Here is a 15,390-nt window from a genome sequence, read left to right as displayed (position 1 = left end):
GAGAAAAGAGACGAACGTGGTGATGGGAAAAATGAGTTTAAATTAGCGATAATGAGAGAAGGAGAGAAAGGGAAGAGACCATCGTCGAGGTGTTGAATAATTTTTAAATCATATTAATAACACCAGTGGACGGACAATTTTTTTTTCTCGACGAGGATGAATTTTTAATTAGGGAATAATGAGAAAAAGAGGCAAAAAAAAAATTTTTAATATAGCCCGACCTAGGTATTTTTAATTTCTTTAAAAAGAAACTTTCGAATAGCGAATAGATTCGATGATTATTGAATTATTCGAGGTCATTGACGTGCTTTGTGGGTTCTGACGTATCTAAAATAACCGGAGTGGTTTGCAAGGATAGCATAAATTAGGTATAAAAGCTTGAAATTATGTTGGGTTCACGAGCAACGAGCTTTTCCTATGTTGGCGACTAATAACGAGCAAAGGTTCGGCGCGAGCGTGTAAACATCAGGGAGTCCTCTAATTAAGTTTCCCTTGACATCCAATTAACGCGAAACCATCGTGATACCATCGATATGAGAGCGTTCTCTCGATTTTTATCGATGGTCCTTTTATTTTTGACGAAACCTCGGACTTTCGATCGAGTCGTTCGTTCTTTATCAAATTTACAAGCTGAAACGTCCGTTCCGTTGCTTCACTGGAGGCTCGTCCTCGTCAATGCGAAAATTAGATTTCATGATGGATGGTGGATATAGATGAAAACGTTGAAATCATATGAGAGAGAAATTGAAAAGGTAAATCTTCCCGTCGAACGTTTGTGTCCTATTTCTTTCTCTGTTTTTTCTTTTCTTTTCTTTTCTTCTTTTTTTTTTTTAATTTTGTCTTGTTTTTATTATTAGAAATGAAATTGAGAAAGCGTGAAATTTTTATGAAAAAGAAAGAAGAAAAAAGAGAGAACTAGTTCGGATATGGAAATCCGCAACGTGCACGAGTATGTGTGCGTGGGTGCGTGTGAGTATGGTTTTTTTTTTGTCATATATAGAAAGGATTTGCATAATAGAATTAAAGCGTCATAGAAAAATGCGCGAGTATTCTATCGTGCGCAATGGAATCTGTTTTCATTTGCTAACAGATATCTACGTATTTATGTGTGTGGAAGATTATACGAGGAGATAAAAAAAGATGAAGAAAATATTGTGATAGACGAGAGAAAGTTAAAAAAAAAAAAAAGAAAAGAAATAAGAATAACCTGCTAAGGATTATCATTATTAGAATATGATAATTTTCCGTAAGGATAGCGTCGAAGAGTAAGTATTGGTTATAAAAGAAGAAGAGGATGAAAAAGAAAAAAGCTAGAGAGAGAGAGAGAATTTGTAACAAAGAACGATTGCTCAAAATGCGACGAGCATAGTAGGAAGTTTTATAAAAATTTGTGATCGTAATGCAATTTTTCCTTCTACCACAAAACTTTGTCCGTCTGATTCCTCTCTTTCTCCTCTCTCTTTCTCTCTTTCTATCTCTTTCTTTATTTTTAAGGTACGAATCGGCATTTTTCGAATAAAACAAAAACTTCGTAATAATAAAAAGGATCTAGCCAAACAGGAATATAATTAAATGCTTGTCGCGTTTCAGGAGATGAGAAAATATTCGTAGTTATTTTAAGTATTAATGAAAATGACATTTATACGGTAAGAGTAAATAAGTATATACTTATCTTATTTAAAAAAGAAAAACTTTCCAAGGAATTTCGGTTATCATGAAATAGAGTACAGTATCGAAATCTCGTTCTTTATTTAACGATTCTCTCTCTCTCTCATTCTCTCTTTTTTTTTTCTCTTTCGCATATAATACGACCTAATTTACTACTTTTATGAACGACGATTATCGTAAGTAATCTCTTTGATCGTATTCCATGATAAATCATTTTTCTCTCCCCTATTCTCTTTTATTCGAAATATAAAGAGAATACGAGAAAGTGGTCGCGATGTTTATTTCTTTTTTTTTCTCTTTCGTCTCTTTTCTCCTTTTTATTCTTTTTTTATTAAAATAGAATGCTTATGAAATTATAAAACTCGTTTACCGTTATATCGAACATCCATGTGGCCGGTTCGTTCTCTTTAGCGGAGTTAATGGCTTTTACGCGCTATAATCGATCGCAACAACCTATCTTTTTTCTCTCTTTTTTCTTTTCTGTCTCTCTCTCTCTCTCTCTCTCTCTCTCTCTCTCTCTCTCTCTCTCTCTCTTTTCTCACTCTACTTTGTATTATCGATCTCGAGCGTTTTTATATATCGTTATATAGTACTCCTTCTTCGCCCTTATTGTCCTATCATAAAAAGAGCGAGGCGTCAAAGCGTGGCGCTAAGGAGAACGTCTTCAACGATTTATCCTTTTCTTTTTTCTTAAACGTCCATTTTATCGTCATTCACAACAATGGACAATACGAATTTGAAACCTTTTGCGTATTGACTTTACGGGTAATGAAGCTGTTTGTTCGGAGTCCGTGTGATTCATCGAAAAATCATATGCAAAAATGATTCATCCTCGATGCACTCTTTCCGAACCTCCCGTAGATATCTCTACAATGTGCCTGTTTTATCGCTAATATTTTTCTTCTCATGAAGGCAATCAGGTAATGGAAGTTTGTAAAAGGATGCCACGTTTCTGCCCTTTCCACACTTTTCTCCGTTCGTCCACACTTTTCTCCTTCTCTAGGTCACTCTTTTTCTCTTCCTCTTTATGACACGATGAATATGAAGCTAGAGCTATCACGATTTGCTCTCTCTCTCTCTCTCTCTCTCTCTCTCTCTCTCTCTCTCTCTCTCTCTCTCTCTCTCTCTTCTCTTTCTTTTTCTCTTTGCTTCTCTGAAGATTCTAATCCTGACGTAGTGTCACTTCTCGCACTGTTATTACCCATTCACAAGGAAAGCGATAAGGTCGTTGCATCACGTAAATAAACAACTTTTTTTTTCTAATATTTTCATACAAAGTCTCGTTAAAGTTTCGGTATTTAAGTTTTTGCGTTAGAAATGAGCTGGCAGATATTCGTGATTAACTCGTCTAAAGCAATTCAAAGCGAGGTGTTACTTACTTAAAATCGTTTCTATCAAAGTTTTCAACAGATCGTGTGTGAAAAATGCATATTGTTACATTACTTGGATTAATATAGATAAGATTAACGATGTATCGAAGTCATTTATTCATCATTTTCTATGGCGTGATCAATTTTAAAGCAATACGAAATGTGTAACAGGACGTTTCTTATATTTTCAAGTAGTTATACTGTGTTTATTGCGTTTCGCATATATCTGTCGTACGTTTTCTTTTTTTCGTTGAGGTTTTTGTTTATCTTTTGTTGATATAATATAATTAATATTTCTAGGAAAATATGTTCGTTTATTATCGGTCGCTTTTTCTTTTTTTTTTTTCCTTTTTTTTTTTTTTCGAAAGATGACGAATAATGTCACTAACTTTACTACCGCTTTTAATTTAAAAATATTTTAATACTTTAAAATATGAATAGAAATAGTAGTTAATAAAAAGTAATAAGTTTATTTTACTATCGCATTGTACTCGATATAATTAATAAAATTTTCTAATAAACGCAAAAGTTCTCTGCATATAACGCTGTTGATTGCACAAATTATTTATTTCAAATAATAAATGCAATCTAGGTGCATAGTACGTCGTTTCCATTTTAGAAACAGATAACACTTTAGAACAGATTTCAGCGCGAGAGGTTAACGAGATTGTTGAAAGCATTTAGGAAGGTCCTTATGATCGACGCAGTTGACGTAACGCGTTTCAATTCGTAGCAAATTCTTGGAAAGATTTAATGATCATGTATCATATTTAATGTAGGATATAGGTATATGAATAATTTCGAAATCTCATTATTATATCTACATACGTGTTTAATATATATATATATATATATATATATATATATATATATATATATGTACATATGTTATAGATAGAAACGAACATTACACACATCTCGTTGAATTGAAATTACCTACATTCGCATAAATGTTATAAGGGAAAATGTGGAACATTTAAATTACTAACCTAGCACAATTTTATTAAATCATTCGATAATTGTTGGTACTTGGTTTGCGAGGGAAAAAATAGAAAAGTAAGAAGAAAGGAAGGAAGGAAGGAAGGAAGGATGGTAGGAAAAGAGAAGATAAAAGTTTGTCGCTTTTCATAATAGCTCGTTAAAAAATCTAGGGAACGTTTTTAAATGACCGTATTGTTTCAAACTCGTTATTAAATATTCTCCAATTAGATTCTCACGATTTTTGCGTATTCGAAAAATAAAAGAGATTTTACAATTAGATGAAATATAATCGAGTATCGTTGATAAGATTAATTCGGAGTTTGACGAAATGGTCGGACGAAAATTAGGATATTATAATTTATGGCTGCTCGTGTTCGTACATATCGGCGATGATATATCACTCGGATCTGGATGACATGGATAAGCAGCTGCGTAATCCAACTTGGCGCACGTGGCTATCGTTGTTCGTATCCGTGAACTCGCATATTCTCGGGTAATATATAATATACATATCTATATATATATATGCATACACACACACACATACATATACACACGATATAAGTATGCTCTATTATCAAGTACGTACGTATGTATGTGCATTAGTATATATCGATAGAATAGATGATATACATGCATATATATATATATATATATATATATATATATATGATGTACGGTCGATTTATACATACAGTACATACATGTATACATACTGTGCGTATTTCACATGTTTCATCGTTTCCCGTAGATCGCAGCTTCTATTGGCATTGTCAAGTCCAACTGGATGTAATGGTTCCTATTTGAAACCTATCATCGATTTGGTTTCATCATGACATGATAAACACGGTACACGATGGATATTATTATCATTTTCTCACGTGAACATGATGACAATCCATAATGAAATGAAATTTGATCGTGGTACAGTTAAATATTTTTATAAATATCTTCTAAGAAAAGTTTTTATTTTTTTCAAAAAACTTTTTTATTATTTCCATTTCAATTCTTTTTTTCTTTTTCTTTGCGTATTAAAATCGATGGAGTTAGAGAAAAAGGATCATCGGATAGACAATATTCTTTGCGATATAACCGGACTCGAAGTTTTAAAGATCAAATTTTATTAGATTTCGTTTCGTTTCTTTTCTTTCTTTCTTTTTTTTTTTTTCATCATAGCTGTCGTTAAGTCAAAGAAATAAGAGAAAAAGAAGGTAGAGAATTTTCGTGTAAGTTTTTCAATGAGAAAAGATTGACGAGATATCCTTCAAAAAGAGATAGACATAGATAGATAGATAAAATCGTTCTTCGTATTTGTCTTTCAGAAAGAACGATTTGAGATCATTTTTCATATTTGAAGAAGCTTTTCCAATGAATCAAAATCGTATTGAAACGTACGAATAGAATGAGATGGTCAGAATCAGTTTAATCTCATCGTATGATAAAGTTTCATTTTATTTATTCGATGTAAAAAGCGTAAAACTCGCTATATCAGCGTAATGTCAAAAGTTATTAGAACAAATGATAGGGGAGTATCAGGATTTGTCTTTGATCTTCGGATTTAGGAAATATATAAAAATGGCCGGTATAAAAATTCCTTTCGATATGAATTTATATATATACATATATATATCCTACACACATGGGAACATTTCTATATACAAAGAGCTCGATTTTGATCGTGGACTGCATGAAAAAGTAGTAAGAAAATATGAAACTATGGATAGGAATTTTTCTCAATTTCTCTCGCGAAAGAAAATCTTTTCTTCTGTCTTATCCCAAGGGACGTTGTATGAATGTTTCTGTTATCAATGGTTATATCGTTGGATACTTTAAGCGGTGACAAAGTGAACGCAACTCTTTCTCGCTTTTTTTCTTCATACGCGTAACGGCGCCATAGTAAAAGAGAGCCATTTCACTTTGCTCTTAGTATCGTTTCAAAGAATCTGGAGCAACGGGCTTCTTTTTGCGGAAGCTCTCATTGAAGGACACAGAAAGAGAAAGAAAGAAAGAAAGAAAGAAAGAAAGAAAAAAGAGAGAGAAGAGATTTACATAAAATTCAAGCAGTTATAAGTATTCTCTGTTTCTAAATGTATAATAGATCAATGTTTCTTATAAGAAGCTGTTTTTATTTAACCGAAATACGATATTAATTATGAAAGCAACGAACGTAGAAAGAAAAAGAAGCTAAGGATTTACGCTGTTTCATTGATTCTTTTTTTAACATAAGTTTTTTTATTCGACATATCGACGATATATACGTTTCGAAAAGAGTTTCAAAAGTCTCGATCTCGTAAAAAGCCTTGGAGAAGTTCGATCACACTGGAGAAACAAGTATGTGACCCATTTGAAGAAATATAAGATCGGATTGGGACCTGCATAATATCTATCCAACATCTTCGCAAATTTTTGTGCTGACTGAAAACGTTACTTTCCACTTTCATGTTTTTCTTTTTCTTTCTTTATCGCGCAATGACGAATTTCGATCAGTCTCTAAGTTCGTTCGAGGCAAGCTTTTTGAAATTTGTTCGCTCTCTCTCTCTCTCTCTCTCTCTCTCTCTCTCATTCTCTCTTTCTCTCTCTCTCTCTCTCGTTATATTTAGGCACTGACATATCTCTCATTCGAAGTAACAAATTTTCGTTGGTTCGAGAGGAGTTCGGGGAGGATATGGACTCGTCGAAAATCGATCTCATGCGCTCTCAGTATTTTACGTCACGCGACACCTTCGGTACTGACCTATTAGCTTAAAGTAATTTCCGTTCGATTTTAGTTTACGAGGGGTGCATTTATCACTGTATCTGCACCAACTACGAAACCTTCTATAAATCTGTTTTATATATATATATATATATATATATATATATATATATATATATGCATCTTTCTTTTTATCGAGCAATCTTCTTCATTCGGCTCTGATCGTTCAACGACGTCTCGTAAAAGAAGAAAGAGAATATCTTTGAGGAACGTCAAAATTATTTCATTCTCTTCGGAGAAGGAACAAAAGCTCTTTCCTTTCTATTCCTCTGGGAGGTCCTGGGCACGCGTCGGAGATAAAAACTCTCCTTAAGCTTCGATAAAAGTTTTCTCTCGGTAGAGGACAATAATTGATCGTCGTTGAGAGCACGGAGCACGTAATGAAGATAGTAGACGTTAAAAAACGACTGCTTGAAGAAGAGTGGAATGAGAAGGAGAAGAAGGTAGGGTAGAGGCTAACGGAAAGGTCCATTTCGACCATCTTCGACTCGCTTTTCTACTATCGTCGTCGTTTTCGTCGTTCTCTCTTTCTCTCTCTCTCTCTCTCCCTATTTCTTTTCCTCTTTTTCTTTTTCTACGTTCCTCACCGTCACGGATTTCACCTCGACGTCTCATGCCGGAAACTTGATAAAACTTCCGCCAAGATTTTCTACATAGTTTCTGTCGTCGTACCAGAGCTTTCCGTTGCAATATAATCTTTTCTTTGTCAAATCTCTTTCCTTTAATCTTCGACATGATGCACGATACTTTAGGAATCGCAGAAAAAAACTGACCTCTTCGTAATTTTATATCTGAAGATATTTCCCGATGTTTAATCTCGAATATCTCTCTGTCTATCCGTTTGGATATTAACTTTCATCGGTATTATTTTTAGTACTAATATTTTTCATGGATTTCTCTTTTTTCCTTTTTTTATATTTTTTCTTCTTCCTTTTTCTTTCTTTTATATATATTTATTTATTTTTTTAATTACTTTTTATTACTTTCTTTTTTTTTTTTTTTTTTAATTTACAGAATAATAAATCTCGGAAATTGCCGGACGATGAATTCAATTCTCCTCTATCCAACTTTGTTTTCATCTCTTCGCGTAAAAAATGTAAAGCAATTATATTCAAAACATCGTTATAATAATAAGTTTCATTCGTTTTCATTATACAATTTTATTACAACTTTTAAAATTACAACTTTTTATTCCTTTAAAAAATATTTTAAATCGATTAAATGTAATAAATTTTCTGAAAAATAAATATCTTAACTCGATCAGAGAGGAACACATGTTCATATTTTATAATTTTGATTTGTCAGTGGTTGAAAAGTGATTCTTTTGCTCATGTCTGCCCAAATATGGCAATTTACATTCTGTACCAGTCCATGTGAAATTAGGTGAACCTTCCCTTATTTGATCATTCACGGATTCCCAATTTCTCATGATGTATTAGTTGACTATATATGACCATATATGAGCATGAATATACCACCATCATGTAGACAATGTCCACTTTGATGTTACATTCCTAATTTTAATGCTACGCCATCCACTCGTTTTCACGTATGTACTTCAAATATATAATTTTGTCAGTGATTATATCATTCCGAAGTTTTTACCTTTCCTTTATATTCATATTCGACAGAATGAAAAAATTATCGAGCTTCGATCAAGCATAATCTCGCTTATATAATATATAACTCTTTATAATAAATAATAGACTCGAAGGAAGTATCGTCGCGTGTGTTTTACAAACACACATCGTTTTATTCTGGTTTATTTGAATTAACGTCGCGTACTCCATCGCATCGAGTTTCCTTTCCATCAGATATTTCATTTGAAGGCCGTACTAAAGTTATAAGTCATATCGATCTTCGTGTTTCATAACTTTGAGAAAGTTAAGCCATTTTAGTGTTTTACTGGCATCTTTCTTTTCTTATCTTTCTCTCTTTCTCTCTGTTTCATTACTTTATTCCTTTTCCTCAATGTTTCGTGTTTTGAGACTTCGCGTGATTCGATTCGCAAGAATATTTCTCCGAAGGTGTCTGTTTTGTGAGCGTCGAATCGATTGTAAGTACCGTATAGAGATTAAAACATATTTCGTTTTAGACGAATTATTACATATAATATCTATCTATACATTTATACAGAATACTCACGAAAAACTGTTCTCTCTAAGATTTTTGTCTTACAAGTTGATTATATAATAGCGTGAACATCCTACATAGTACACGATATTCTGCATAGATATGTAGTTACAAGTGCTTTCATTAATAAATCTACCGACTTGAGAAACGTGTTTTGCTAATTAAAAGGAACAAAAGAACATAGATCGAGATACGCTTCCTTCATTATATCTTATGAAGTCTCATAATGTTTCCTCTTATAATAAGATCGTTAAATATATTTGAAAATTTCAATAAACAATCTTCGTTTTCATATAAAAAAATTTTCTATCATTTACTTGAATGTTCAAAAGATCTAACTAAGAAATAAAATGTATAATCTATATATAATCTATATATATATATATATAAGAATAATAATATAATATTTTAACGATTAATGGAACCAATTTCCAAAGTTAAATATCTTATTAATGGAACAGCTTGTATAATATAAATAGGTATACCTATTATATCATGACCTTAGCACATAAAATTTTCGATTAACAAAACGTTCTCAAGTATTTGCACAATGGCCGAGGAACGCTATCCACATTTTTTTCTCTTCGTTTACTTTATCGTGAAGGGAAGCATGATTTATACGTACAACGAAAGCAGCTTAGTTAAAGTTAGTATCACCGTACATGTACCAGCACGATTTTCTGCGCGCAATACGTTTTTATTACATCAATAAATACCGATAATCTTATAAAGTGAAAAGTCTTATGAAACGATTCGATCAAGTGTTTTATTCTCGTTCGTAGGTACCAACCTACTTAGATATACTTGAATTAAGAATTTTATAAATATTTTCCAAGCAATTTTATCGATATAATTATCGTCCGTTCGCTCACCTGAGCCTCTCATAAGAGCCTCTTTTCGTTCGGAATTCAACGTCCACGTCATTTAATTATTCTCGTTCAATGAATATAAGACTGAACGTGGTATGGGATTTAGTCAAAATAATAAGGTCCTCGAAAAGGGTCCCACATTTTAGCGTGACGTTTCTCCCTTTTTTTTGTTTCTTTCAAAAAGAGTGAGGAAGAGAGATAAAGATAGATGCATAGATAGATAGATAGACAGATAGATAGGTAGAGAAACAAAGAGAGAGAGAGAGAGAGAGAGAGAGAGAGAGAGAGAGAGAGAGAGAGAGAGTGATGGAAAAATGGAGATACTTGGTCATCGACACTAAACGCTTCAGGGTGTATTCTCATATACAGGGGTTGAAGATAGAGTGCGAAGGCTAATTTCCGGTTGAGCTCCCTGACCGAGCACGTAGCTTGATATTAATAACGTCTTTGTACCGAGGTGCGAGGAGCTTCTTTCAACACCTATATATTTCACCCTCGGTATGTGTATACATATACGACTTGATCCCTTTTTTGTTAGTTCTTACGCATGAAAGGGCCACCTTGGTCATGTTATATATGTATTCGTGTGTTACTTTAATACATCAACACATTTACGTAGAACCTTGACATCTTTGTATCCTCTGCTTCAAGATTTCCGTTTTTATTCCGTTTTTTATTTTCTCTATTTTCGATCATTTCCTTTTCAATCCTTACTAACGTTACGATATTATTTCGGAAGTAAATTAGAAGATATATATTTTTTGATAACTCGGCGAGTCTAACTTTTTTATTTCTTAATTTCTTTTCAATGGAAGTCCTCGTTTCGTATAGTCTTGCAATGGTCGCGTTTGTTCGGACGTTAGTAGTCGCACTGTGGTCTTCTAACCGGCGAAAAGCGGCTTTCAACGACAACTCTCGAGTGTTCTCGACGTAACCTGCGAGACTCTAAGGTAGAAGGTGCGTCCTCGTGGAAATAATTTACGTATGCACGTGCTGTACCACCGCTATTTCCTACTTCAACCCTACGTTCTCCTGTAATTCCTCTTTCCTTTTCCTTACCCCTCTTTTCCTCTCTTTCCCTCCTTTCCCACCCTCTCTCTCTCTCTCTCTCATTTTCACACTGTATTCCTGTTTCACGACACATGACCGACCTTTCGGAAATTTATGGAATACCTTCTGAATTATCCAAAAGATAAACTCAAAATCGTCGACGCGAGAAGTTCGTTTCTCTTGAAAGGTAAATGAAGTCGAATGGCCTCCCGCATAAAGTATCTTTCTTAGCTAAATGCTAATGTGACGGTAAGCCGCGTATAATTTCTGTTTAAACGTTCGAGACAGAAAGAGAGAGAAAGATTATGTACATAGATATAGATTTAGACCAATTTAAAGTGGTGACGACCACCTTTAACTCGGATCAATGAAGGTTATCGTTAATTCGATCAACGATGAGAGCCTGACGATTCAGATTAAACTTCTCTTCCTCTTCGCGAAAATTCGCGACTTCTCGGAGCGGAAAACCTTCATAGAAATTTGCAATTCAACGACCGTCGGACTTTCGTTATATATATGCGAACACGAGATCGAGGCTTCATTAACGATTCCACGGACTTCTCGGTTTGTTGTTCCATAAAAGAGAAAGAGAGAAAGAAAGAGAGAGAGAGAGAGAGAGAGAGAGAGAGAGAGAGAGAGAGAGAGAGAGAGAGAGGGAGGGAGAAAATTAAACACCGGATTTGGCCTTTAATCCCTCGACAATTTCATTCTTTTTTTCGATATCACTACCACGACGATGAAACTCTACTATGAATCGAATTCAACCTATCTTCCTTTTCTTTCTTATTCGTCTTCTTCTTCTTCTTCTTCTTTTTCATCTTCTTTTTTTTCTATTAACAACGAAACTTTACCCTTCTATGAGAGAAAATAATCATTTTGGCTCGAAAATCAAATCATCCTCTTGTTTTATTTTTCCCTTCTTCGTACAATCTTCTCATAAATATAAAATCAATGTTTTTATCGAGCATTCATAACGATCCTTTAATGATGATGATGATGATGATGATGATGATGATGATGATGATGATGAGTTAATTGTTAATGATTGTTAATGATTTACTTGGTACTTGAATTCTTGTAAAAAGAAAAGAGGAATGATAACGAAGGGATGTCGGAAATGAAATTTGATTGTGTATTTCCATTAAATAAGATTTCATAACGAAGCATTATAGATATATAGTTAGTTCGAACATGGAAAGAAATTTGATCGATAAGACAAATTTGTTTTATTTGATTGATTATTTATTTATTCCCAAGGAAGATGGACGGACAGACAGAAAGATAGAATAGATAGATAAATAAATAGATAGACAGATAAATAGATAGATAGATACATAGAGAAAGAGAGAGAGAGAGAAGCTTAACATTGCAATATTTTCTGAGTTAGTCTGGTAAATTCGAAGTTGATAATTAATGGACCAAGTTGAACAAGGTATTTACGTGTTATGAATGATCATGTTATATTTCTTCAAGGAAAAAACAAGTTGATGGAAAGAGAGAGAGAGAGAGAGAGAGAGAGAGAGACGAGAAAAGAGAAAATAATAAATAAAAAAGAATTGGCAAATGAAAAGAAAAAAAGGGAAAATAAATCGTCGAACGCATTGATATTTCGAATTAAGAAACGTCACAGAGTTTGCATTTCCATTTTCTATTTTACAAGGCACAATGGTGCTGCGAAGACAGCGTTTTCGTGTTTACAAGCTTCTCGTAAAACTGAGTGCTTAAGCTTACGTTCGCAGCATTCGGAGCTGGGATTCTGGGACGATTCTAAATCTTTCGCGTTGTTCCGAAGGAATCGTAGGTATATACGTATGTATATATGTAATATAGAGTAACTGAAATTACATTTGCACTGATTATCATCGATAATTTTGAAGGAACTATTATAAAGAGGTAATGACGATTAAAGGATATTTTAGAAACTATTAGATAATAATTATTATAAAGAGGTAATCATTTTTTATCTTTTCGGCATCATTATTAATTTTAATATGTATATATGACACAATTTTAGTTTTCATTTTACAATGAAATCGTGATGATAGTTCTCAACGAACACGTAACGAAGACAATTGGAAAAAATTAAACATTTTCATTATGAAAAAAGAAAAGATGACCGCATTATTTAGTACGTGAACTGTACCTGTAAAAGTCACAAGTGCGTAGCCTCACAAGTTCGTATTTGGAAAGTTATTTGAAAAGGGTTAGTTATCACGTATTCCATTTCTTAGAACGTGACAGCATCTAAAATGCCTCGAGCATGTCTCTTTCTATTCTCTTTCTCTCTTTCTTTTCTCTATTTCACTTTTGCCACTCCGTTTTTCTTTTCTCTCCCTCTCCTATCGCTTTTTTTTTTTTTTCATTTCAATGGACTCCTTTGGCCAGGCCTGAAACTTGCGAAAGGTCTACTTTCGCTTTGTCGTTCTTTTCCTCGCGAACGACGACGCCGAGAAGAACTACAAAAACCCGGTTTCGCGTTAATTAAGCCAACCTTCCAACTCGTTGCTATTGTTGCCGTGTACGAACGACCGTTTGCATCTTTATGTCTGTCATCGTGCCACCTTTTTTACTTCGCGACATTGTGGAATATTCGACTGTCTTTTTCTTGCGGATTTAAAAATGCTCACTCTGACACGAGTGAGTCGACGTTACCTAGTCGATGGTATAAAACATACAAAAGATAAAACGGATTCGTTTTATCGGGAACAAACATCGAATTAACGACGACGCCGAGTTTATATTTACCTTATTATTTATTTAGCGAGCTGCTTATCGATGCTCTTGCTTGGTTTTCCTCTACCGTGTACTTTATGTATATAGATATTTGATACGTATACTGGATTATAACATGCATCTATATTATGAAATAAGTTGGATAAAGCCACGGATCTCTTAATTTGTATATCTTATTCGACTAGGTTTATATATAAAGTTTGATAATAAATAATTTTTTAATTTTAGTAGTAATCTGAAATTTTTCGTTTATTTATATATGATGTATAATACGTATATATATACGTATAATATAATATATATATAAATGTAAATATTAATGTATATACATATATACATATATTTATGTTTGGTTAGAATTTCACATGCAATTATTTCTCAAAATATAGTTCGGTGCCAAAAATGTTTCGAATAACTTTTATTCTGTTTCAGTAGAGACATCTTATAAAGATCACAAATCTTTTTTAGGTGAACGTGTTTCTGAGATTTCAAGATGACCTTCCTTTTTCTTTTGTACGGAACTATATCTTTTTACTTAAGTAGGCTTGTATTCCACTCCGAGACGAATTAATCGACCATAACTTTGGTTTTTCAAGATAATTCAAGATCATTTTTCATCTCGAAACATTAAGTTTTATTTGAAATATTTTCGAAAATGTACTATAGTTTTGGAAATAATTTTACGTATATATTTTTATATTAAACGAGTATTAAAATAGCTCTTTTACGCGAAAGTTTTAACTGACATCTCGAAAAAGTAATAACGTTTTAGCGCAAAGAGAAAAAACATTAATGTTAGAATTTGTAAATCATTATAGTGAAAGAAAACTCCTTGTTATTCGTTTCATATTTATCACCATATAAAACGAGTCACGTATTCACGAATATCCCGAAACTTTTTCAATTCGTTGAACATAATTGTTGGATTTCTTTTTATAAAAACTAACTCGACAAAAAAATCGTACAAAAAGTTCGTTGTTTTTCTTATCTTTCTTTTAAAAGTAAAAAAAAAAAAAAAATAAAAAAATAAAAGAAAAAAGAAAAAAGTAGGAAAAATTTTAAAGAAATCAATCTCGAAACAATTATTCAATTTCAAAATCTGTTCCAATACCTAACTTATACGGCTTACTGTATACACAAGTGAATATTGTTGAATAGGATTGAACCGATTTCTTTCGGAAAATCAAATCGAAGTAGAAGATCGAAGTTTCAATATCGTTCGTCATTGGTAACGTATATATCTAACCTTCGATAATATTTCACAGTTATCTCTCCTAAAAGAGAATAAAAAAAGCACAAGAAGAAAAGGAAAGAAATTGAGAGGGAATCGGAAGGGAAAGACATAGTAGGTACATACATAAGAGTAGATCAATTTCGTGAGAGAACACTTGGCCGAGTATCGATAAAGATGAATAGTTTTCGATTCTCGTGTGGTAACATTCTTTACTCTTTTCTTCTTCTCCTTCTTCTTCTTCTTTATCTTCTTCTTCTTCTTGTTTCGTGAGACGTTACGGTAGGTTGACGATGAAATGATGGAAAAAGATTCTTCGAGATGTTATTTTCTTTAAAAAAAAGTTGCGAAAGGTTAGACACGAAAGGAGAAGAAATAAAGATGGGAAGAAGAGAAAGAAGAAGAGGAAAAGGAAGAGGAAGAGAGGGTTGCATTGTTAAGCAAACTACCGGTACTCGAGTTCCTTGTATTACGTGCTGGAATGCTCGAGGAAAAACTGTGCAAACCTTTTCGGAAAAATAGAACAGCACCAGTAGAAACGAAAGGAACAGGAGAGAGAGAGAGAGAGAGAGAGAGAGAGAGAGAGAGAGAGAGAGAGAG

The 15,390-nt window shown here is 33.2% G+C and overlaps 1 protein-coding gene across 2 annotated transcripts in view; it reads left to right on the top strand.

Annotated features, from left to right (window-relative positions):
• LOC122631239 (lymphocyte antigen 6D) overlaps positions 1–15,390 on the top strand; it is a 61,247-nt gene that overhangs the window by 1,447 nt on the left and 44,410 nt on the right. The window lies entirely within an intron of this gene.

This window comes from Vespula pensylvanica, chromosome 8 (assembly GCF_014466175.1).
Source record: "Vespula pensylvanica isolate Volc-1 chromosome 8, ASM1446617v1, whole genome shotgun sequence".
Classification (NCBI taxonomy): Eukaryota; Metazoa; Arthropoda; class Insecta; order Hymenoptera; family Vespidae; genus Vespula; species Vespula pensylvanica.
Note: the sequence above shows the minus strand (reverse complement) of the source record. Positions and strands in the feature narration are given on the sequence as shown.